Below are 26,528 nucleotides of genomic sequence, written 5' to 3' on the forward strand. Positions count from 1 at the left end.
TAATCCATTACTCATCCTTTGAATGAAATGTCTGTACTCCGTAGCCCGGAAGTCGCAGCTCCAAACGACTACGTGGGGGAACATTATGGACAGAGTTGACCCTTTCCCGAACCAAGGTGACAACAATGGCGACCAAAAGGTGTGTATGTGATCGGTGAGGGTCAAAGACACCGTCTCTACATGATAGCACACCATGCCACCACACGATCAAACTACAACATGACTACACATCACATCAAGCCATTTCTCCACACCACCTTTCCCATCATACCACCCCAACATCTAGTCAATAACCCATCATAGAACCTCACCATGTGTCTACACCATCACATGACACCATCTCTCCATAACATTCCAACACATCACATCTAAATACCACCACATCATCTCCTGACATCACCCCATCTTGCCACCATGTCATGCCATATTCCACTTGTGCATGCACATAAATTGGCTTTTTTTTCAGGCAGTGACGCGACCTCAGTCTGTGAGCTCATTGGAAGGTGCTATTCCAGTTGCCCACTATGAGCGCTGCTTTTAGATTTTTCTAGCTTATGGGCAGCTAGATCCTTACAATGGAACATTCTCTGGCACCTATTGCCCATGATGAATGTTGATAACAATCGCCATTAAATTATCGCAGTTGATCAAGGCCTCAATGGGGTTCATGAGGTCTGTGGAGTCGATAGGTGTCTGTGGGAATATATGAGGGTGTAACATGTATCATTAGTTTGTAGGGTTTAGGTGAATTAGGGGTTAGGGCTACATTAATTCTGTGTTCAAAAGTACTGATTGGTAAAGGTTTGTTTTAACATCGGGTGATTGTGTATATGTATGTGTGTGCTCAGCATATTTGCATGAGTCAATATGCATGTTTGCGTCCATGCATATGTGTGTGAGTATGCATTTGTGTATGGGTGGAAATGCATGTTTGCGTGCGTGTGAGTATGATTTTGTGCATGTGTGTGCATGTCTGAATGTTCCTGTGCTTATCGTTGCGCATATGTACGAATAGAAGCAGCTCAAGTGTAGGCGCCCCAAGAACCAGAGGAGCATTCGGGAGGTGAATAACCTCGGCGAGGTGAAGCGTCTCGAGGAAGAGAAGCACCTTGCAGAGGAGAAGCACCTTGCAGAGGAGAAGCACCTTGCAGAGGAGAAGCACCTTGCAGAGGAGAAGCACCTTGCAGAGGAGAAGCACCTTGCAGAGGAGAAGCACCTTGCAGAGGAGAAGCAGCTTGCAGAGGAGAAGCGGCTTGCAGAGGAGCGGCTCGAGGAAGTGAAGCGCTTAGTGGAAAAGCGCCTCAAAGATGTGAACCACCTCATGGAGAAGCGCCTCGATCAGTTAAAGCATTTCATGGAAGTGAAACGTCTCGAGGAGGAGAAGCGCATCACCAAATTGAAGCACCACTGCCTCTGGACCACGGCCACCAGCACCACCACCAGCACCACCACCAGCACCGCCACCAGCACCACCACCAGCACCGCCACCAGCACCACCGCCAGCACCACCGCCAGCACCACCGCCAGCACCACCGCCAGCACCACCGCCAGCACCACCACCAGCACCACCACCAGCTGCGTGTGTCCTGTGTGTATTTATTTTTATTATTATTGTTTATGCAGGATAAGCATCACTGAGTCTCAAGACCTTTTTTCAGCAGGGTCCTGCCAAGTTTTGTTAGTAATCGGGAACAAAATGACTGTTTTGATTTAAAGCTTTCGTGACTGCAGTAATTCATATTCTTAGTTCTTTCGGTAAAGTCACGTTGAAGGGAAACAACAAAAAATAATAAAATATATATAAAACAATAAAAAAATCGTCTCCCCCCTCCTCTTTTCAGAACATAGATGGACTAGTCCTAAATAAACTGCCAAATCGCTGCGCGTGGCGCTAACGTTTTTTTTATAAATAAATAAATGCACCGTTTAAAAATACATTTATGCAAACCAACACACCTGAAGACGACCGTTTGTGTTATGGTCGAAACGTCGTGAGAATTTTTATTGTTTTATATATATTTTATTATTTTGTTGTTGTTTCCCTTCAACGTGACTTTACCGAAAGGACTAAGAATATAAAAATGACTGTTGTTTGTGATCCCAATTGAGTGATTTGCATTGCTTATGTGGGTTCAGTTATGGGGAGAAAGCTGCAGAGCCCACCCAGAACTAGGGGGAGAGAACAAACTCCGCACAGAGAAAGTGGCCCAAGTTGGGAATCGAACCCAGATCCCTCTAGTTATGAGGCAAAGATGTTCCAGCTCTGCCACCCGCACAAACACACAGACAATGCAAACCCCACATGTACATTCGGCGATAGAAATGTTCTCCATAATTGGTTTCTGGGTGAGACCACGTAACAATGCGGTCATACATTCACCATGTAACCCTACATCCACTATATTGTTGCCAGACTAATGCCCGCTTCCTGGCCAACTACCAAGTGTATTTTTACTGCACAAGGATAGCTGCCATTGGGAGGAGGGAGGTGCCCCCTTTCAAATGCATTGAGACGAGAAATGCAAGATGTGAGTGGCTCATCACGTGTAAAGCGCTCTGAGATGACATCAAAGTCAAAGGGGGCAACTTAGTCGACCACGAATCACCATAGATATTTTTTCCACAATCGTGCATGCGTGAAGCGGGCCAGCGATAGCGGGTTCATCACTCACTGCTTACAGTTCAGCTCTGGTGTCCTGCCCTGGGTATTACTGCTGCTGCGTAAACCACAAAGACACGCACACCCTCTCCTTCGTAGCAGACGTTAAAAATCTCCCCTGATGTCATTGGAAATGAGTATGCCATTGTGTGCCAGGGATCAATTATAATACACATATACAAATGTCACTGCAAGTTATTCGATTGGATTTACACAGCAATGCCAGCCACTACTGTGAAACTACAACAGTCTGTGTTAGATTCAGCAGCACCTTTCTTCGTGCTAGCCTTGCATTGAGAGAATGACAGCTGCAATGCCAAGCATACTCACTGATTGTGATGTTTTGTGTGGTTATTAAATTCGAATTAATCCGCCACACAGTCCACCTACAGATTGTAAGGAGACGACTGCGATGTCTGCCGTAGCAGGAAGGTTGAACGGTGTCATGCGCGTCTCTTCACAGAGCGGAGCCAGCGCAGCAATCCTCGCAGGCCGTTGAAGAGGAGAGAGAGGTTGTGGAGAAGAAGATGAAAGAGGAAGTGAAGGAGGAGGTGAAAGAGGAAATGGAGAAGGTGGAGAGGGAGTTGGAGAAGACATGAGGAGATAGCGGTGGAGGACGAAGAGGACGACAAGGAGATGGAGGAGAAGATGGCTGTGGAGGAGGAAAAGGAGAAGATGGTGGTGGTGTTGGTGGAAGAGATGGTGATGCAGGAGGTCGAAAAGACGGAGAAAGAGAAGACGGAGGAGACAGAGGAGGCGACGGGGAAGGAGACAGAGGATGAGACAGAGGAGGAGACAGAGTGGCAGGAGGCGGTGGTAGTGCAGGAACGAAAGGGCCTGGCTCGTGTGGCGAACGCGATCCGCGCGCTCTTCCGCAGCATGATGCTGTTTGGTTGCGGCCGGTCGACTGCACAGTTGGGGTGATGGAGGTGCCACTGGGACCGCAGCCGGGGAAGGAAACTGAGCAGCAGATGCCAGGACTACACTGGACACTGACTGCTGCCAACAGACTAACTCTGTTAAGAGTTAGGATCAATCCAATGCATTATGTAATAATTATCATTGTTGTTTTTATTATAAACTTTATGACATGAACCTATGAGGAAACAATGTAACTTTGCATTGCTTGTGAGCGCTGCCTGGTGTTGAGCCTTTTCAAAAATTGATATTAACAATAATATTTGCATATTCTTAGTTGCAAACCAACACACCTGAAGATGACCGTTTGAGTTATGGTCGAAACGTCGTGAGAATTTTTTATTGTTTTATATATATTTTATTATTTTGTTGTTTCTCTTCAACGTGACTTTACCGAAAAAACTAAGAATATGAATTACTGCAGTCACGAAAGCTTTAAATCAAAAAATAATATTTGCGTTATATATAATATTTTTTTTAACAAACAAAAAAAATAATCAATAAAACTCGTAAGCCAGGCACACGAAAAACCAGATGTCGATCATAAACAGACCATTAAAAAATAAAGAAATAATAAAACTCTCGAGGCGAGGATGTTAGCAGCTATCTGCGAAGATCTCCAGATGAACAAGAGTTTGATGTGCCCTAAGGGAGGTCACGCAGAGGGAAGCCCTCCGCAAGCCAGAAACGAGGACGCCCACGGGTTAAACCATATATATTTTTTCCTTTGTCATTAAAACAACGGTTCAAATTTAAAATGCAATAACAAGAATAAGCTAAAGTTAGCGGTCCTCGCGCTCACTCCAATCAAGACCAGGCCACCAGATACATCAGTGAATTATTATCCAATAATTAATTCGCTTTCTTTGGTTCTTTCGGTAAAGTCACGTAGAATGAGAATAAAATAATAAATTGATAAAATAAAATAACAATAATATTCTCACGACGTTTCGGCCACAACACAAGCGGCCTTCATCAGGTGAAGGGACGAGACTGTCTGGTAGGACAGCGCTGGAGTGAAAGAGCCACGTTCAGATCACGGCCTTTAAGCTGTGTGAGAGGAACAAAGCGCCTTGACAAAGGAATTAGCATATAATTTAGCATTGAAATGGCTGAATGATTAGCTTGTGTTATTTTATTTTATCAATTTATTATTTTATTCTCATTCTACGTGACTTTACCGAAAGAACCAAAGAAGATGAATCATTGCAGTCACGAAAGCTTTAAATCGAAATTTAACCGCCTCTACGGGGAGGGATTCCACACATCCTTAAGATCATTCAACAGACTCCGGGATAAGAAGGCTCAACTAATCGAGTCTCTTACCTTTCTGAAGAGATGCCGCGACTCTAAGCTGTCTCTCTCCCTCTCCTCTGTTCCGACCATGGACGAACTCGTCCGTCTGAACGGGGCCCGTAGCTATCCGTGGTGCTAAAGTTGAGGGTAAGAATCCACCCATTTTTTCGCCATATAGCATTGTGATATATAACGACTTATTGTTGGTAGCTTAGCTGATTGGAGAATATAGAGTTTATTGATAACATTAAGGTAATTTATATATTAGTTTTTTATTGGTTCACTATATAGTACTGTGAATAGCTCAGATGTGTAGGCCTTGACTTCAACATAGTCATTTCTGTGACCAGTCACTAGCTAATCACTCAGTTATTTCAATGCTAAATTCGCCTAGTTATTTCAATGCTAAATTCTCCTGTTTGATTTGTACTAAGTGCCTCGGTGAATGTGTATGCTCTGACTTTAACGTAGCTATTTCTGTGAGCAGTTACAAGCTAATCACTCAGCTATTTCAATGCTAAAATCTATGCTAATTCCATTGTCAAGGGGTGCCTCTGCGGATGTGTATGCTTTAACTTAGCTATTTCAATGCTAAATTCTATGCTAATTCCTTTAACAAGGGGTGCCTCTGCGGATGTGTATGCTTTAACTTTTAACATAGCTATTTCTGTGACCAGTCACAAGCTAATCATTCAGCCATTTCAATGCTAAATTATATGCTAATTCCTTTGTCAAGGCGCTTTGTTCCTCTCACACAGTTTAAAGGCCGTGATCTGAACGTGGCTCTTTCACTCCAGCGCTGTCCTACCAGACAGTCTCGTCCCTTCACCTGATGAAGGCCGCTTGTGTTGTGGCCGAAACGTCGTGAGAATATTATTGTGTTATTTTATTTTATCAATTTATTATTTTATTCTCATTCTACGTGACTTTACCGAAAGAACCAAAGAAGATGAATCATTGCAGTCACGAAAGCTTTAAATCGAAATTAATTCGCTATCAAATGATTTTCACCTTTAATACTTTTACTGTTAAAACAAAGCTTGGAGACAAAATACCGAGTCACATCAAAGGTTATCGAGAAGGAATGAGGCGAACAGGCAAACTTACGAAAGAGTTTAAACAATATCCCAAGCAACCCCGACCACCTTTGTCTCTCTCACAGCGCGGAGAAGCAGGAATTACACCTTATCACAAGGGGCCATCTGGAAAAGCCAGCCGGGTTTGATGAGGAGACACACCCCACCCCACACACGGCAACCAGGCAAACAACGTTTTAAAGAAAATTGCAATATAACATTAATAATAACGTGTTAACCTTAAACGACATTCCATTATAGAACCTTACAGAACCAAGGGATATGGATTCCAACAATCTGGAAACGGACCTCTTAAACTCAGGATGAAAATTATTTTCTTTCTAATAACTCCATCATATCAATGCGAACCTCGGTAACCCGAGAGGGGTGTCGGGAGGACGTAGTTACAAACACGAGTCTTGGCGAACATGGGACCAAATTGTATTTGAGAAATATAAAGTCGAAAGTATAAAGAGATAGGTACTCCCGACCACCTTTGTCTCTCCCGAAGAGCGCGAGAGAGGAATTTCACGCCAGGGCAAACAGATCGTTATCGCAGGAGCCATCTGTACACACACGAACTCACACACACAGACCCCGCACTCCCCCCCCTTTTCCACTGCGCAGAGAGAATTGTCTTTGAATATAACGGTCAGCCGCATTTTCAAAAGTCAGTGAAGTGAAGCAGCGAGTCAAGACAGATCAGCGAGTCAAGACGTCCACAGGACGAGCAGTCGCATGGAGCGGCTGGCTCCGAGCCTCGCTGAGTAGCGAGGATCGCCGAGTCGTGATGTATCAACAAAAGTGAGTCATACAGCAGTGGAGGAAACCTGCTGTCAGCGAACCAGCACGGGCGCGTTCGCGCATCTTCAAGGAGAAAGAGCGTGGCCAGCAACGCCAAGCAAGAGCGTGCAGCAGCTCAGCCAGCAGTAGAGAGAAACTGCTATCAGCGAACCAGCACGGGCGCGTTCGCGCATCTTCAAGGAGAGGGAGCGCGCGCCACCAGCGTGCCATCAGCACCAGCATCAGCACCAGCGCGAGCCAACAGCGTGCCACCAGCGTGCCACCAGCACCAGCGCGTGCCAACAGCGTGCCACCAGCGTGCTACAGCGCACAACTTCGCGTCACCAGGGCTGAGAGGGAAGCGGCCCCGCACTCAACACCCATCGGCGCGACGACGGCGAGCGTCGTGCTGACTCTTCCAGCCAGCAGTGGGCAAAAACTGGCAGTCGTTCGTATGCCCCTCCCCCACACTCCCTCCTCACTCCCCCACCGCTACACAACGAACAAACATTTTTTTTTTTACAATGAAATCAACCTAGGCTTTTGCTCAACGCAAGAAATCAACAACCCTCCCATTAAACATACAAGACTCATGATAACTGCGTCAACTATTAGCTGATAACGAAAACATCGCCACCCATTGAGTTACGTTGATGAGGCAATCAGAATTATTTCAGTCGAACGCTTTAATTGCATAATCGTTGATGAATCAATGAACGAACATCGCCGTGGTACTGTGCTGACGATTTCAAGCATAATAATTTCGCATATCAGAATGTGTTAAGGATTGGATACGAATCAAAGACCGAGTGCCGTGTTGTGTAATCATTCAAGAATACGAGTTTGCATATTATAAGGTTAAGGTTTTGATAGAATAGTTCGCTTGTTTTTAATCCCTCTCTCAACAACCGATCGATTGCGTTACGCGTCGGGGATTAACCACAGGTGCCGCTATCGGGGTGAAACAACGCAATCGTGATGGTATCATGTTAACGCTGTGTTGAAATTCCAACATCCCGAGATTGAGTTTTCATATTATCCAAAAATTAAAGTTAGCTAGAAAATAAAATTGATCAAAGCAGAAGGTTTGTGTGTGATTCTTCCTGAAATTCTGCATAATATTGTTCTGCGTATGAGATCTGAATCCTGGGGACCTATCATAAGCACACTATCACCACACATAATCCATAACACACATAATTCATAATGTTCAATCGAGAGTAATCGTATCCTTATCGATAATACGGAATTAAAGAGCAGAGTCGAATCGACTCTCTCTCATTCACGCTCACAACGCCTGCGTCACTGCATACGATTAATTGCGTCATTCCAATTCATAACACAATCCTCGTCACCGAGGCTCGACCTGATAATCCATAACGACCTGCATTATCATAACCACGCCCACTCGCATAAATTAATACGATTATCTCTCGAATCAGCATAATTTATGGGCATAATTACACTGATTAACATAATTTCGGATAAATTATGCAAATTTCATTTAATTTTCATTATTTTCATCAATTTTCATAACACCTATATATACAACAGACGGGCAAAGTGCGTGTAATTCGGAGACGGACAAAGGCATCTCGGGGATCACAGATAGCGTGGTTGTGATGGCTATGCTGTACGTAGCCTCTAATCCAGCACCGCAGAGGCAGTGAGGGTGGCTGGACCCGCACACGTTTTGCGAAAATCCCTTCCCATGGACGTCGAGGAGGTGCCACTCCCCGGCACGCCGGAAGAAGGCAGTACAGCAAAGTGCAGACTAAATATTGTAGGTCCCTTCTGTATGCGTGAATGTTGAACTTCTTTTGCACGGTACGGAGCCAATTGTGCTAATTGGAGGTATCAACACTCATTAAATTTTGATTTAAAGCTTTCGTGACTGCAGTAATTCATATTCTTAGTTTTTTCGGTAAAGTCACGTTGAAGAGAAACAACAAAATAACAAAATATATATAAAACAATAAAAAAATTCTCACGACGTTTCGACCATAACTCAAACGGTCATCATCAAAACAAATATATATTGTTTTATATATATTTTGTTATTTTGTTGTTTCTCTTCAACGTGACTTTACCGAAAAAACTAAGAATATGAACACTCATTAACTTAATTTGCAGAGGACTGCAGAGCTTGGCTAATTGTTGGTGTTGGCTCACAGCCTGTATGCCTGAGGTTCCTCAGTGATGGTGAGATGCAATTTGCAATGAATGATGACGCGATATGAAACTAAACATGAGTATGATCAATAGGTGATGTTTTAGTGCGTTAAACGGTGGCTGGATCACACACACTCAGAGGTTCTGATTTGTAATCATGTTGAAAAACGTGTTACTAAATTTCTGCTAGTAGATGAAGGCGCTATTTTAGTCAGTATTGGCGATGTGATGCGGGTTAAAGCTTCCACACCAATTGGAGGCTTTGGAAGATAAGCCTATAGAGGTGTTTCAAGATAACATGCCATGTTACTTTCATGCAGTAGAGAAGCAGCAGCTCGCCTGCGTTTAAGTGACTCGGTACAATGGTGAGCACAATGCTTGATAAGTAGGGACGTGCTCACCCAGCCATGGATAGAACTAAATAATGAAGCAATTCTGCTGGAGCTATTCTTTTGTTGGCGGCAGGCTATCTATCTGTAATACCCAATTCTGACGTGGCATTGTGTATGCCACTCACCCCTTCATGTGCCATGCCGGCCTGTTAAGGCTATATGGGGATCTTTGTGTTTGTGGAGAGAGTGAAGAGTTTTCCATACCTGGGCAGTGTGCTCATGACCAGCTCCGGTTTGACAACAGAGGTCTCATTCCGAATCAGTCAAGCGGCATTAACTTTTCATCAGTTGCGTAAAGCTACCTGGTCTGTCACTCCACATGAAGCTTCGGGTCTTCTCGGCCACAGTCATGCCCTCCCTTCTCTACGCTTGCAAAATGTAAACCCCCCGAATGGTAAATCTTCCCTGGTTAGAAACATTTAGGCTGGCCTGCCTAAGATCCATCCTGGGTTTAACCAGGCTGGATTGTGTGAGGAGCTCACAGATCGTTGAAAGATCTGGACAAAATCCCATCGGTGAGCTCCTCTGGCAGGCAAGGTTGCATTAGTTGGGTCATGTAGCCCACATGCCTAAACAGCTTTTGTTCGGCCAGATAGAGGGGGCTAAACGAGCACGGCACGAGCTAGAGAAGAGATGGAGTGATGTGGTACAAGAGGATGTGGAGCTGAGTGGACTGGTACCAGTGGTGTCTAGATCGGCCTAATTGGAGGAGGCTCGTGAATGCTGCTGCTGGGCAGTTGGGTGGCTGAAGCACAGCAATTTGGCACAGTACGGGGCACAGGTGGTGCATCGGCCATTCATTTCAGTCAGTGGACCCCTGGCTCCTGGGTCTGCCCCATAACCTCCTACCAGCGGGCCTTCGACACTTCACGTGGCCTCAACATGCACATAGCCTGGCACAAGCGACGTGGTGAGGTCACTGCCACTTAGTGGCGAATGGCGGTTGTTGTGTCGACCTGTATGGGTGGTCTGTGTAATGTAAAGGAAGGGTTGTTGGCGGCCGCAAAGTCCTAAACTTTTTAATGAAAACCAAATGGAACAGGTTCCCTCTTGTGAACAGCACTTACTCCAACACAGCATCGAGAAAAAACGCGCACCATGGTAACTCCCGGGTCGGCCGCAGCGAGATTCTAAATGGCAAACCCCTCTGTGCCATCACGAGCGCCGCCACCACCGGCCTGTCCCCCCTCCCCCGAACGCCAACGACGACACCCGGCAACCTACCCGCCGGAAAAAAATTCACGGTGCTCAAGCGGTAAATGTCGTGGGTTTACTCTCCAGCACGCAAAGCGGCGGGGTCGAAAGCGGTCGCTCATCGGCCACGGTTTATAGCAGCAGCTGTCAGAGTCAGGATCGAACCCACGACCTCCTGTAGACCAGGTGAGGTAGTTAACATCTCATAGCCACTGTGGTGATGATGATGATGAGAGAGTGAGAGAGACGCAAGCTCCAAATATACGGCAGCAGCTGTCAGAATTGGGATCGCACCTACAACCTCCTGTAGGGCTGCACGGATTCCTCCAGTACAGACAAAAGTTTCTGATGGATGTGAAAGTGACGTAACCCTGTGAGCCCCACCCGGCACGGCCAATGGGAGACGTTTGTCACTTGAACGGAGTGCGGTCGTTTAGTTACTGCCGCTGGTGGTGATCACCAAGCGGGACGTCAAACTCCACTGTCAACGTTGTGGGTTTGCTCTCCCAGAACACAATTGGTGTGCGCTAAAGTAGTAACGAATTGAAACTATTAAACTCAACAAATTTATTTTTCATTTTACCAGGCGAGGACCCACCGACCTACGCAGCTATTTTCACAAGCGAACCGGCCGTCACAAACGATGGCTCAATGACGCTGCGTTGTCGTCGTGCGTGAAAATCTCCAGCGAGCGGCTCTCCGAACACAACTGACGGGGGCGATGAGCCACGCGCTCGCACGCGTGGACCCCGTGACGCTTGTGCACGACGCGTTTTTTTTGCATTTGTTTGTCGCTGTAACGTTTTTACCCCGGTGCCCCCGACCACAAGTCTGTGGAAAAGAGCTTCACAGCTTGTCGGATTCCTACCTCCAGCGTAAATAAATATTTCCGATTCGGATTCCGTTTGCGCTCAGAGGAGGCAATCGACTGGCGGTAACGACGAGAGGCTCCTGCCAAGCGCCACAGGGAGTAGGCAGATGACCTGCGGGCAGCGTTAAGACCACAGGAATCTGATGCGCGGTGAGGCCAGTGGGCGAGGTCCTTTCTGCGTCGTTTTTTTTCCCCACGAGTTTTTTTTTTGGGGAACCCCTTGCGACCGCATTGGAGGGCGGGGAGGCGGGCGCGAAGGGAAGGACTCTCGCGTTGTTACCGGGGGGAGGTCACTTCCTGGCTCCGGTCACCGCGGCTTTGGCGGGGAAGGGGAAGCGGAGGAAGCCGTCGGAGTGCGGCGACCTGCCCGGGGGGCTGCCGTTGAAAAACAACGGCCTCGGCGCAAACTCCGCCTCCTCGGGGCGGCAACGCGGAGGCGTTTTCATCATCCAGCTCCACGCGTTTCCCTCCGCGCCTTGCGACGTTCGCGGGGTCGACGTCGCTGCTACCAGGGGGGGGGGGGTGGGGGAAAAAATTACATTACGTACAAAACGTCACCGTATGAACCTATCCCCATTTTCCCTGCTTGGTCGGTTCCTAACAAAGTTCAAACATATCATTATCAGAGTTGTTTCTTTTCGTTTGCATTTTTGACTGCTTGTGTTGTGGTTATTGCAAACATGATCCCATATATAAAGGTGTCAGTTTTTGTTGTGCGAGCCAAAAGGGTAAAAACCTATTCCTATATCTTGTTACTGGGCAAAGGAGGTCTCATAATGTAAAGGCTTACCCCGAGCCCTCAATACTCCCTGATGGTGCGCTGTTTTTGAGTTGTACGCCTTTTGGCGTCTTCTGGTCCAACACCAGTGGAGACTAGGCTCTAAGAAAAGCCATCTCGGGTGTGGACCAATCAAATTCAAGGACAGTGCATATTATTATCAGAGTTGTCTCTTTTGCTTGCATTTTGACTGCTTGTGTTGTGGTTATTGCAAACATGATGCCTTGAATAAAGGTGTCAGTTTTTGTGCCAGCTAAAAGGGTAAAAATCTATTACTAAAGTTCAAACGGCCCTACCGAATCTCACTATGAATGGCGAGGACGCCGCACCGTTCGGAGCCTCCTCCTCATCAGCGCGTCTCCCCTCGTCGATAGCGGAGGATCGCAGGCGGAGGCGATCGTACGAGACCTGCAGTTTCTTCTGCTCCCGGTCCCTCTCCAGCAGTTTCTCGGCAGCCTCGTTGTACCTCTTCTTGAACTTGGCCAGCTCGCTCTTGGCAAGCGAGAACTGCCGCTTCAGAGTGGCGACCTCCGTGACCTTGTTCTGGATCTCCTGCTTGAAGCGGTCCTCAGACTGCACCCTGAGCCTCTTTGATTTCGCCGCCAAGTGTTCATGATACAGTCTCTCCTGGTGCACCTGCGAGATGGAAAATTTGATTAAACGTATTTTTAATCGGTTAAAGAGCCGTACGCGCAAGGGGACTTACATGTAGAAGAATAACTCGGTTAGCGAAGCCTCTGGGAATGACGAAGCTCCAAAAAAAAATCGAAAGAATGAAAAACAAATATTCATAATTTTCAATTTAAAGCTTTCGTGACTGCAGGGATTCATGTTCTGGGTTCTTTCGGTAAAGTCACCACGTAGAATTGAGATAAAAAAAATAACAGAATTTATTCTGTAATAAAAATTAAAATAATAATAACATAATAAATTCTGATTTAAAGCTTTCGTGACTGCAGTAATTCATATTCTTAGTTTTTTCGGTAAAGTCACGTTGAAGAGAAACAACAAAATAACAAAATATATATAAAACAATAAAAAATTCTCACGACGTTTCGACCATAACTCAAACGGTCATCATCAGGTGTGACACCTGATGATGACCGTTTGAGTTATGGTCGAAACGTCGTGAGAATTTTTTATTGTTTTATATATATTTTGTTATTTTGTTGTTTCTCTTCAACGTGACTTTACCGAAAAAACTAAGAATATATAATAAATTCTGTTATTATTTTTATTATTTTATCTCCATTCTACGTGACTTTACCGAAAGAACCCAGCAGGAGAAAAATATTCATAAATCACGCAAATTAATTCAAGAGTGGCATCTTAAACGCTGTACATGTTCTAAGTAGTGCCACCGATAATAGACGGACTAAATATTAACTGCGTCATTCTAATGGTGCTCGCTAAATAAAGAAGTGGCTCCAAGTCTTTTTGTCTCCGAGTTAGTCACTACTTATGTTTGGAGTTTGCACGTTCTCCCAGTGGCCGTGTGGATTTTCTCCAGGTCCTCTGGTTTTTCCCTCCCAATGTTTAGAAACGACATCTAACGCGTTTTAGAGTATTTGACTGCTGTAAATTTCCACGTGATGATAACAGCCGCTTGGGTTTGGCTATCATTCGTGATGGCCAGGTCGCTTCTGCAAAAAAAGAGGTTACGTAGCTCAGTGGGACTTTATCCGCTAAAATATAAAACATTTCAGTTTGTTACTTTTTAAAAATAATTTTTATTTTTAAAAAGTCACCGATCCGTCGCCGATACCTGAAAGATCCAGAATGAAAGCGCCCGCGAACATATCTCCTGGATGACGTCCGGCCCTAGGCCCGCCAGCACCATGGACTTGTGCTCCTCGGGGGGGTTCAAGCAGACCCGCACCACGTCCAGGCTGCCGCGCGGCAAGGCGCCGCACGCCGGGCAGGCGGCCGCCCCCGTCTTGAACTCGCGTTCGCCGTCCTCGTCGCAAAAGAGGTGCGAGCAGGAGGTGACCCAGGCGAAGTCGCCAACAATGCGCCGGCACTTCCTCAAGTTGCACAGCAGAATTTCTTTCGTGCGCCGACATTTCCTCCCCGCCTGACCACTGGCCCCGGGGGGGCCGCCAGTTCTTCTGTTCCCAGTCGCCGCCGTTCTGGTTGAGGGAAACGAATCGCGGGTGAAACACGTTTAGCATGGAGTGCGCGAAATGCGTTCGAGTTTTTTTTTGCGAGCTCCTGCCGTTTATTGACCGGCTGAGAGCTCCAGAGAGAGCACCGGGGTGCGGTCTCGTTCGTTAAGGGCGGCGAGAGATCTTGGTCAGCGTAATGACGGAAGCAAGTGAGGTAAAGTACGATGGCGAAGCAAACAGAATTCAGTTGGGAGAGCGACGGTTTTAGAGGATAAATTGCTGAGCAGGGGGAGTGTTCTGACCTGCGGTTTGGTGAGTGGGTGGATGAGTTTGTGGGTGAGTGAGCGAACTTGTAAGTGGCTGATGGGCTGGGTGTATGCACGTTGAACTTATTTCACACCGTACAGAGCGAACCTTGCTAATCGGAGGTACGGGTAGAGGACAAGAAACTAAACACAAAGACCAGTGCAAAAGAAATTAGTTTTCAATCAAGATGATTTTAAAATGCACAGTTTCAGTGGATTCCTAATAGCAGAAGGAAAATGGTTCCAGACGGACGCAGAAGCGCATCTGAACGTGCGCAACGCTTGCCCAAAAACCTCTGCGAGGGTGAGTGTGTTGTGACCTGCAGGGTGGTGGGGTGAGTGGATGGGTTTCTGGGTGAGTGAACTTGTCAGTGGCTGACTGGTTCAGTGAGTGTCTTGTTGTGCCTGCAGTTTGGTGAGTGGGTGGGTGAGTTAGTGGGTGAGTGAGCCTGTGAGTGGCCGACTGGCTTTAGTGTGCTGTCGTGACCTGCAATGTGGTGAGTGGGTAGGTGGATGCGTTCGTGGGTGAGTGAACTAGTCAGTGGCTGGTTGGCTCAGTGAGTGTCTTGTTGTGCTTGCAGTTTGGTGAGTGGGTGCAAGTGAATTAGTGGGTGAGTGAGCCTGTCAGTGGCTGGCTGGCTTAGCGTGCTGTCGTAACCTTCAATGTGATGAGTAGGTGGTTGGATGAGTGAGTTAGTGGGTGAGGGAGCTTGTCAGTGGCTGACTAGCTGCGCGAATGTGCTGCTGTGACCTGCAGTGTGGTGGGTGAGTGAGTTAATGGGTGAGTGAGCTTGTCAGTGGCTGACTGGCTGTGTTGAGTCCTCACCACTTGAGATTGGGACGAATTGGGGAGGCTTTCGTTCCAGAAGTCGATTGACAATGGCAGAGGATAATGACTGCATGCCACACTCAATGTGCCGTCTGCATTCATCCGTATTGTTAATGTATGAATACGCCTGTTGCTCAGGAAAGCACCACTGAGTCTCAACTCTTCTTCAGGAGGGGTCCTGCCAAGTTTGCACAAGAGGGGGCGATGTTGCTGTGATCCCCCCACTGAGCCATTTCCAGGTAATCTGTTAGCTTTGGGATGTGGTTCTGGCAAGTACCAGTTCCACTGTGTTTGTGGGTTTAGCTATGGGAGGGAAACTCGGAGGAAACCAATGGAGATCACACATGCCACTCTGTAGTACAGAGAGTGATCACACAAACCATTGCCGGACAGCTGGAATCACTCCGTGTACAGTGCTGTACAGTATCTATATGTGTAGGGGCCATCCCTTTCGTGCGTACGCAAAAATCCGTCAAAACCTGACCCCGTACGCACGCGGGCTTTTTACACACCCCCCCCCACCTGCCTACGTACGTTCGCCTGACGCATCACCCCCCCACCCCCTAGAATCCTGTAGAACGGCCGATATGTAATCCACGCAGAAACGATCAATTATTAATATTAACGTGTTTAAGCAAACAGATAGTCCACCGCCGGCTGCATTATCGAGGCTTCAACCCCCCCCCCCCCTGTTTCCTATGCGTACATTGTGAGTAGACCCCCCCATACGCAAGTGTACGCATTTTGGGTAACCCCCTCCATGACAACGAACTAAATGGATGGCCCCGTATCGGGAAAAATCGGAGGACCCTGAGACAAATCCACGCAATCAACATGGGGAGAGAGACGCAGACTCCAAATATACAGCAGCAGGAGCAAGCGTGCTCAGGGCCTGGGCGCAAACCGACGATCTCCTGTAAGCCAGGCGAGGTAATTAACATCTCCTAGTCACCTTGATGACAACAGGCGAGGTAGTTAACATCTCCTAGTCACCTTGATGACAACAGGCGAGGTAGTTAACATCTCCTAGTCACCTTGATGACAACAGGCGAGGTAGTTAACATCTCCTAGTCACCTTGATGACAACAGGCGAGGTAGTTAACATCTCCTAGTCACCTTGATGACAACAGGTGAGGTAGTTAACATCTCCTAGTCACCTTGATGACAACAGGCGAGGTAGTTAACATCTCCTAGTCACCATGATGATAACAGGCGAGGTAGTTAACATCTCCTAGTCACCGTGATGACAACAGGTGAGGTAGTTAACATCTTCTAGTCACCATCATAACAGGCGAGGTAGTTAACATATCCTAGTCACCGTGATGACAACAGGCGAGGCAGTTAACATCTCCTAGTCACCGTGATGATGACAGGCGAGGTAGTTAACATCTCCTAGTCACCGTGATGATGACAGGGAAGGTAGTTAACATCTCCTAGTCACCGTGATGATAACAGGCGAGGTAGTTAACATCTCCTAGTCACCGTGATGATAACAGGCGAGGTAGTTAACATCTCTTAGTCACCGTGATTGACAGGCGAGGTAGTTAACATCTCCTAGTCACCTTGATGACAACAGGCGAGGTAGTTAACATCTCCTAGTCATGGTGATGATGACAGGCGAGGTAGTTAACATCTCCAAGTTACCGTGATGATAACAGGCGAGGTAGTTAACATCTCCTAGTCACCGTGATGATAACAGGCGAGGTAGTTAACATCTCCTAGTCACCGTGATGACGACAGGCAAGGTAGTTAACATCTCCTAGTCACCGTGATGATAACAGGCGAGGTAGTTAACATCTCCTAGTCACTGTGATGATAACAGGCGAGGTAGTTAACATCTCCTAGTCACCGTGATGATGACAGGCGAGGTAGTTAACATCTCCTAGTCACCGTGATTATAACAGGCGAGGTAGTTAACATCTCCTAGTCACCGTGATGATAACAGGCGAGGTAGTTAACATCTCCTAGTCACCGTGATGATGACAGGCGAGGTAGTTAACATCTCCTAGTCACCATGATGACAACAGGCGAGGTAGCTAACATCTCCTAGTCACCGTGATGATAACAGGCGAGGTAGTTAACATCTCCTAGTCACCGTGATGACAGGCGAGGTAGTTAACATCTCCTAGTCACCTTGATGACAACAGGTGAGGTAGTTAACATCTCCTAGTTACCGTGATGATGACAGGTGAGGTAGTTAACATCTCCTAGTCACCGTGATGATGACAGGCGAGGTAGTTAACATCTCCTAGTTACCGTGATGATGACAGGCGAGGTAGTTAACATCTCCTAGTCACCGTGATGATGACAGGGAAGGTAGTTAACATCTCTTAGTCACCGTGATTATGACAGGCAAGGTAGTTAACATCTCCTAGTCACCGTGATGATAACAGGCATGGTAGTTAACATCTCTTAGTCACCGTGATTATGACAGGCGAGGTAGTTAACATCTCCTAGTCACCGTGATGATAACAGGCGAGGTAGTTAACATCTCCTAGTCACCGTGATGACAACAGGCGAGGTAGTTAACATCTCCTAGTCACCGTGATGATAACAGGCGAGGTAGTTAACATCTCCTAGTCACCGTGATGACAACAGGCGAGGTAGTTAACATCTCCTAGTCACCGTGATGACGACAGGCGAGGTAGTTAACATCTCCTAGTCACCTTGATGACAACAGGCGAGGTAGTTAACATCTACTAGTCACCGTGATGACAACAGGCGAGGTAGTTAACATCTCCTAGTCACCGTGATGATAACAGGCGAGGTAGTTAACATCTCCTAGTCACCGTGATTATGACAGGCGAGGTAGTTAACATCTCCTAGTCACCGTGATGATAACAGGCGAGGTAGTTAACATCTCCTAGTCACCGTGATGATAACAGGCGAGGTAGTTAACATCTCCTAGTCACCGTGATGATAACAGGTGAGGTAGTTAACATCTCCTAGTCACCGTGATTATGACAGGTGAGGTAGTTAACATCTCCTAGTCACCGTGATGATGACAGGCGAGGTAGTTAACATCTCCTAGTCACCGTGATGATAACAGGAGAGGTAGTTAACATCTCCTAGTCACCGTGATGATAACAGGCGAGGTAGTTAACATCTCCTAGCACATTCCAAACACTGCACAGCAATCGAATCGCTGGGGATGGGAGGGGGGGGGTGTAAAACGTCGTATTTCCAAGCAAAGTAAAATGTTGTGGACCCCATGAGGCTGATGAAAGTTTCGCCCTCACGAAAGCGACGCTGGGTCGTGGCTCACAGGGCGATACCAAATAAAAAATAAAATAAATGAATTAAATCCATCGCCTCACAACTTTTTGAGGGTTTCCCGCGCTTTTTTTTATTGTTTGTGTTTAGTGAGACACCACGTCTGAGGGTAACCCTCAGACGTGGTGTCTCACTAAACGTCTGAGGGTAACCCTCAGACGTGGTGTCTCATCACTACTATGAGGCGACTTTTACTGGTAGGAAGGAAGATTGTAAACTGAGTGTACCAGCCTGCAATAGATTAATGTGTCCGTCCGTCCGTCCCCTTTCAATACTCTAACGAAGTGAAATCTCGTGTGACTGTCATCCTTTATTTAACCATGTGAGTGACGTCATTGAGAGTCACTCTCTTGTCACTGCCATCCTTTGTTTAACCACGTGAGTGACGTCATTGAGAGTCACTCTCTTGTCGCTGACATCCTTTATACTGGTAGTAGCGAAGATTGTAAACTGAGTGTACCAGCCTGCAATAGATTAATGTGTCCGTCCGTCCGTCCCCTTTCAATACTTTAACGAAGTGAAATCTCGTGCTGTTGGGGTGTAAAATCAGCAATAGACAGCGCAGAGACTTGACAAAATTCCAATGTTCCTACCAGGCCACCCTGCAGGGACCTGTTAACCCCTCCCCCCCAGCGTGTAATATTGTTTTTGTAGTTTATAAACACTCGGATTCCCGCACTTTTTATCGCTTGTTTCGTGACCTTCAAGGGGTGAGAAAAAAAAATAAGAACAAAAAACCCCCCTCAGACGTAGCAACTCCGAAGTCCTAAAAAAAAGCCGTGTAAAATTGTATTTATAATCAAACTACTCGGCAACGTAAAATAACAGCCCTCTGCTTGATATGAACCCCGAAGTGTTTAATGTGAGATATAGAAAAAAAAATATATAGTTTTTTGTTGTTTTTACCTCACAGCAATCCACACGCTCGGTGACGTCACCCTGCAGCTGCGCTCGTGACGTCACGGTGGGGGGGGGTTGAGGCACGCGTGACGTCACGGTGCGGGAGAGTGGTTGCGGGCGACCGTGTGACGTCACGGACCCCCCCCCGCACCCCTCCCCTTCCGCGTGACGTCACCCCTCGCGCTCGTGACCTGAACAAGGCAGTTGTTTCGATTTAAAGCTTTCGTGACTGCAAGGATTGATCTTCTTTGGTTCTTTCGGTAAAGTCACCACCACGTAGAATGAGAATAAAATAATAAATTGATAAAATAACACAATAAAATTCTCACGACGTTTCGGCCACAACACAAGTGGCCTTCATCAGGTGAAGGGACAAGACTGTCTGGAGGACAGCGCTGGAGCGAACACAGCCAAGCTCAGACCGCGACCTTTAAGCTGTGTGAGAAGAAACAGAGCGCCTTGACAAAGGAATTAGCATAGAATTTAGCATTGAAATAGCTGAGTGATTAGCTAAATTCAATGCTAATTCCTTTGTCAAGGGGTGCCTCTGCGGATGTGTATGCTTTAACTTTAACATAGCCATTTCTGTGACCAGTCACAAGCTAATCACTCAGCTATGTCAATGCTAAATTATATGCTAATTCCTTTGTCAAGGTGCTTTGTTTCTTCTCACACAGCTTAAAGGTCGTGATCTGAGCGTGGCTGTGTTCGCTCCAGCGCTGTCCTCCAGACAGTCTCGTCCCTTCACCTGATGAAGGCCGCTTGTGTTGTGGCCGAAACGTCGTGAGAATTTTATTGTGTTATTTTATTTTATCAAGCCTGTGTGTGTGAGAGATTGTCAGTCTGTGTGAGTGTGAGATTGTCAGACTGTGTGTGTGTGAGATTGTCTGCCTGTGTGTGTGAGATTGTCAGTCTGTGTGAGTGTGAGATTGTCAGCCTGTGTGTGTGAGAGATTGTCAGTCTGTGTGTGTGAGAAATTGTCAGTCTGTGTGTGTGAGAGATTGTCAGTCTGTGTGTGTGAGAGATTGTCAGTCTGTGTGTGTGAGAGATTGTCAGTCTGTGTGAGTGTGAGATTGTCAGACTGTGTGTGTGAGATTGTCAGCCTGTGTGTGTGTGTGTGTGAGATTGTCAGCCTGTGTGTGTGTTTGAGATTGTCAGTGTGTGTGTGTGAGATTGTCTGTCTGTGTGTGTGTGTGAGATTGTCAGTCTGTGTGTGTGTGTGAGATTGTCAGCCTGTGTGTGGGTGAGATTGTCTGCCTGTGTGTGTGTGAGATTGTCAGTGTGTGTGTGTGAGATTGTCTGCCTGTGTGTATGTGAGATTGTCAGTCTGTGTGTGAGATTGTCAGCATGTGTGTGTGTGAGATTGTCAGTCTGTGTGTGTGAGATTGTCAGTGTGTGTGTGTGAGATTGTCTGTCTGTGTGTGTGAGATTGTCTGCCTGTGTGTGTGAGATTATCAGTCTGTGTGTGAGATTGTCTGCCTGTGTGTGTGAGATTGTCAGTCTGTGTGTGTGAGATTATCAGTCTGTGTGTGTGTGTGAGATTGTCTGCCTGTGTGTGTGTGAGATTGTCTGCCTGTGTGTGTGAGATTGTCTGCCTGTGTGTGTGGGTGAGATTGTCTGCCTGTGTGTGTGTGAGATTGTCAGTCTGTGTGTTTGTGTGAGATTGTCTGCCTGTGTGTGTGAGAGATTGTCAGTCTGTGTGAGTGTGAGATTGTCAGACTGTGTGTGTGTGAGATTGTCTGCCTGTGTGTGTGAGATTGTCAGTCTGTGTGAGTGTGAGATTGTCAGCCTGTGTGTGTGAGAGATTGTCAGTCTGTGTGTGTGAGAAATTGTCAGTCTGTGTGTGTGAGAGATTGTCAGTCTGTGTGTGTGAGAGATTGTCAGTCTGTGTGTGTGAGAGATTGTCAGTCTGTGTGAGTGTGAGATTGTCAGACTGTGTGTGTGAGATTGTCAGCCTGTGTGTGTGTGTGTGTGTGAGATTGTCTGCCTGTGTGTGTGTTTGAGATTGTCAGTGTGTGTGTGTGAGATTGTCTGTCTGTGTGTGTGTGTGAGATTGTCAGTCTGTGTGTGTGTGTGAGATTGTCAGCCTGTGTGTGGGTGAGATTGTCTGCCTGTGTGTGTGTGAGATTGTCAGTGTGTGTGTGTGAGATTGTCTGCCTGTGTGTATGTGAGATTGTCAGTCTGTGTGTGAGATTGTCAGCATGTGTGTGTGTGAGATTGTCAGTCTGTGTGTGTGAGATTGTCAGTGTGTGTGTGTGAGATTGTCTGTCTGTGTGTGTGAGATTGTCTGCCTGTGTGTGTGAGATTGTCAGTCTGTGTGTGTGAGATTATCAGTCTGTGTGTGTGTGTGAGATTGTCTGCCTGTGTGTGTGTGAGATTGTCTGCCTGTGTGTGTGAGATTGTCTGCCTGTGTGTGTGGGTGAGATTGTCTGCCTGTGTGTGTGTGAGATTGTCAGTCTGTGTGTTTGTGTGAGATTGTCTGCCTGTGTGTGTGAGAGGTTGTCAGTGTGTGTGTGAGATTGTCTGCCTGTGTGTGTGAGGTTGTCTGCCTATGTGTGTGTGAGAGATTGTCAGTGTGTGTGAGATTGTCAGTGTGTGTGAGATTGTCAGCCTGTGTGTGTGTGAGATTGTCAGTGTGTGTGTGTGTGAGATTGTCAGTCTCTGTGTGTGTGAGATTGTCAGTGTGTGTGTGTGTGAGATTGTCTGCCTGTGTGTGTGTGAGATTGTCAGTGTGTGTGAGTGTGAGGTTGTCAGTGTGTGAGTGTGAGGTTGTCAGTGTGTGAGTGTGAGATTGTCAGTGTGTGTGAGTGTGAGGTTGTCAGTGTGTGAGTGTGAGGTTGTCAGTGTGTGAGTGTGAGGTCAGTGTGTGAGTGTGAGATTGTCAGTGTGTGAGTGTGAGGTTGTCAGTGTGTGAGTGTGAGGTTGTCAGTGTGTGAGTGTGAGGTTGTCAGTGTGTGAGTGTGAGGTTATCAGTGTGTGAGTGTGAGATTGTCAGCCTGTGTGTGTGTGAGGTTGTCAGTGTGTGTGAGTGTGAGGTTGTCAGTGTGTGTGTGTGAGGTTGTCAGTGTGAGTGTGTGTGTGAGGTTGTCAGTGTGTGTGTGAGTGTGAGATTGTCAGTGTGTGAGTGTGAGGTTGTCACAGTGTGTGTGAGTGTGAGGTTGTCAGTGTGTGTGAGTGTGAGGTTGTCAGTGTGTGTGTGTGTGTGAGGTTGTCAGTGTGTGTGAGTGTGAGGTTGTCAGTGTGTGTGAGTGTGAGGTTGTCACAGTGTGTGTGTGTGAGGTTGTCAGTGTGTGTGAGTGTGAGGTTGTCAGTGTGTGAGTGTGAGGTTGTCCGTGTGTGTGAGGTTGTCAGTGTGTGTGAGTGTGTGAGGTTGTCAGTGTGTGTGTGAGTGTGAGATTGTCAGTGTGTGAGTGTGAGGTTTTCACAGTGTGTGTGAGTGTGAGGTTGTCAGTGTGTGTGAGTGTGAGGTTGTCAGTGTGTGTGAGTGTGTGAGGTTGTCAGTGTGTGTGTGAGTGTGAGATTGTCAGTGTGTGAGTGTGAGGTTGTCACAGTGTGTGTGAGTGTGAGGTTGTCAGTGTGTGTGAGTGTGAGGTTGTCAGTGTGTGTGTGTGTGTGAGGTTGTCAGTGTGTGTGAGTGTGAGGTTGTCAGTGTGTGTGAGTGTGAGGTTGTCAGTGTGTGTGAGTGTGAGGTTGTCACAGTGTGTGTGTGTGAGGTTGTCAGTGTGTGTGAGTGTGAGGTTGTCAGTGTGTGAGTGTGAGGTTGTCCGTGTGTGTGAGGTTGTCAGTGTGTGTGTGTGAGGTTGTCAGTGTGTGTGTGAGTGTGAGGTTGTCACATTGTGTGTGAGTGTGAGGTTGTCACAGTGTGTGAGTGTGAGGTTGTCACAGTGTGTGTGAGTGTGAGGTTGTCAGTGTGTGAGTGTGAGGTTGTCAGTGTGTGTGAGTGTGAGGTTGTCAGTGTGTGTGTGTGTGAGGTTGTCACAGTGTGTGTGAGTGTGAGGTTGTCAGTGTGTGTGAGTGTGAGGTTGTCACAGTGTGTGTGAGTGTGAGGTTGTCAGTGTGTGAGTGTGAGGTTGTCAGTGTGTGTGAGTGTGAGGTTGTCAGTGTGTGTGAGTGTGAGGTTGTCAGTGTGTGAGTGTGAGGTTATCACAGTGTGTGTGAGTGTGAGGTTGTCAGTGTGTGTGTGAGTGTGAGGTTGTCAGTGTGTGTGTGTGAGGTTGTCAGTGTGTGTGTGAGTGTGAGGTTGTCACAGTGTGTGTGAGTGTGAGGTTGTCACAGTGTGTGAGTGTGAGGTTGTCACAGTGTGTGTGAGTGTGAGGTTGTCAGTGTGTGAGTGTGAGGTTGTCAGTGTGTGTGAGTGTGAGGTTGTCAGTGTGTGTGTGTGTGAGGTTGTCACAGTGTGTGTGAGTGTGAGGTTGTCAGTGTGTGTGAGTGTGAGGTTGTCAGTGTGTGAGTGTGAGGTTGTCAGTGTGTGTGAGTGTGAGGTTGTCACAGTGTGTGAGTGTGAGGTTGTCACAGTGTGTGTGAGTGTGAGGTTGTCAGTGTGTGTGTGAGTGTGAGGTTGTCAGTGTGTGAGTGTGAGGTTATCACAGTGTGTGTGAGTGTGAGGTTGTCAGTGTGTGTGTGAGTGTGAGGTTGTCAGTGTGTGTGTGTGAGGTTGTCAGTGCAGTGTGTGTGTGTGAGGTTGTCACAGTGTGTGTGAGTGTGAGGTTGTCAGTGTGTGTGTGAGTGTGAGGTTGTAAGTGTGTGTGAGTGTGAGGTTGTCACAGTGTGTGTGAGTGTGAGGTTGTCAGTGTGTGAGTGTGAGGTTGTCAATGACCCTGGTGAATCTTCGTCGTTGTCAAGGCCGCAGGCTTCACCTCCCTCACGACTCTCAAAATGGCGGCGAGCGAGGAGGGGGAGGAGCCAGAAAACTCCGCGTCACGTGGGAAGGGAGAAACTGAAACCTGATTGGCTCCAAGGCGGAGAGATTTTTATTTTTTTTCGGGGAAATTTTTTTTCTTTTTAACCGTACGACGGATTTACAAAACTCACCATCAACAATAAACACTCGCGTTGCCATTGGCGCGGTCTGAATAAAAAAACACAAATTTTTATTGGTTATGTAAATATTTTTAAAAACGCAGTAATATCAGAAATCTCATCTTGAGTAACAAAAAAATGACCCAAATGATATTCCGTATTCTTAGCTCTTTCGGTAAAGTCATGTTGAAGGGAAACAATAAAATAATAAATTATATATAAAACAATAAAAAGTCTCACGTTTCGACCATAACACAAACGGTCGTCATCAGGTGTGTCGGTTTGCATAAATTTATTTATTTTTAAACGGTGTATTTATTTATTTTTAAACATTAGCACCACGCGCAGCGATTTGGCAGTTTATTTAGAAGGACTAGTCCATCTATGTTCTGAAAAGAGGAGGGGGGAGACGAAAAATTAATGTATGCTGTCTGAATGCCACTGTAAGCGTGAACAATCAATTAAGACCTGAAATGGTTTATCAAATCTTTCCAATGATTGCTAAGCCAGAATCCATCTTCTCGGTTGAAATTGTCTCTGTGCTTGTATATGTGGATAGCCTCATGAACGAATCTCTCATGGTAGCCAGATGGCTTACAAAGAACCTCTGTCTTGGAAAAGTCAATGTCATGTGAGCCTCGCTAGTGACGTCATGTCACCAAGGTATTCACCCCGCCCCCGTCCACCGCGCCCTTGAGAGTGACGTCACCTCTGCTTGGTCACTGCCGATATCTGTTCCGGTACAATCCTTATTTGGGCAAAGCTACGCCCAGTGACTGGTGGCTCATTAACATAATGTTACCGTTAAAGCCGTCGCGAGTTTATTGGGACGGGTTCAGCACCCACGCCCCCATCCCTCGACATATGGCCCGGGCTCATTAACACAATTTTATTTAGTTACGGAGCCGCTCGTTGGAGGGGAGTGTCTTGTACCCCGGACGTGACGTCATGTCACCTGCAGCTGCCGCGTGACGTCACGAAGTAACAGGAAGCGATCGCTTCGCTCTTGCACTGAAATCCGAGGTGAGAAATTATCATCGTGTTGGTGGTCGTGGTTGTTGTGGTGGTGGTTGTTGTGGTGGTTGTTGTTGTTCTTTACCAAGGTAGAGCCTCTCTCTCTCGTAGGGATGTCAGTTGAGTAGTAGCGAGCATGGGAATCGATGTCCAGGTTGGAACTTTACAACACGGGGCCTAGCCACGCGGGGCCTTGCCTCCTGCCCTCGCCTGATTGCATTCACTTTAATTATCTCGCTTAAGTTTAATTTGTCTTCACCCGGCTCGCTACTTTGTAACTTTGTTTTATTGTAAATATTCACGCAGTTTTTATTTTCTTTTGTTAGCAGGCCAAGCCCGCTTGAGCTGCTATACCGCTCTTGTTATCAGAAGCGACCTGCCCACAACAACACAAGGTGAGGCTTTGTCAACGTCTGTGAATGTTTTGACTTAAAACTTTGGTGACTGCAGGAATTAATATTCTTGGTTATTTCGGTAAAGTCACGTAGATAGAAAATTAAATAAAAATAACAGATAATAAAAAATAGTAAATAAAGCAAAAAACTCCACGTTTTGATTGCAACACAAGTGGTCTTTATTTAATGTAATTGTATTATCTGTTATTGTTATTTTCTATCTACGTAATTTTACCGAAATCAACAAGAATACGTGTGTCAATGTCTATCGGTCAAAGACGCTAAACGGAGAAACGCTCAAACTCAAAATATACAGCAGGCGTCAGGGTCGGGATCGAACCCACGACTTCCTGTATACCACGTGAGGTAGTTAACATCTCACCACGGAGAGAGACACGCAAACTCCAGTTAGCCTCGGCTGTGTTCGTTGATCCTCAATTACTTGGTGGAGTGAGGAAGCATTCATGCCAAGCAGATGAAGGTGGCCAGGCGTGATTCTAGACACGCCACCGCCTGTTTACCCAGTGACAGTGTACAGTTTGTGTTTGC

The 26,528-nt window shown here is 46.7% G+C and overlaps 1 long non-coding RNA gene across 1 annotated transcript; it reads right to left on the bottom strand.

The window, feature by feature from the left end:
- Positions 1 to 13,908: 13,908 nt before the first annotated feature.
- On the bottom strand, positions 13,909 to 24,528 carry LOC142916522 (uncharacterized). Its single transcript, XR_012936532.1, has 3 exons — positions 24,368 to 24,528; positions 19,558 to 19,742; positions 13,909 to 14,268 (listed from the first exon to the last, which is right to left on the bottom strand). It is a non-coding gene; the product is annotated as an uncharacterized LOC142916522 (long non-coding RNA).
- Positions 24,529 to 26,528: the final 2,000 nt, after the last annotated feature.

Source organism: Petromyzon marinus, unplaced genomic scaffold, assembly GCF_048934315.1.
Source record: "Petromyzon marinus isolate PM22_M1 ecotype Great Lakes invasive population unplaced genomic scaffold, UKy_Petmar_22M1.pri1.0 PM_G_Scaffold_4, whole genome shotgun sequence".
In the NCBI taxonomy this organism is placed as follows: domain Eukaryota; kingdom Metazoa; phylum Chordata; class Hyperoartia; order Petromyzontiformes; family Petromyzontidae; genus Petromyzon; species Petromyzon marinus.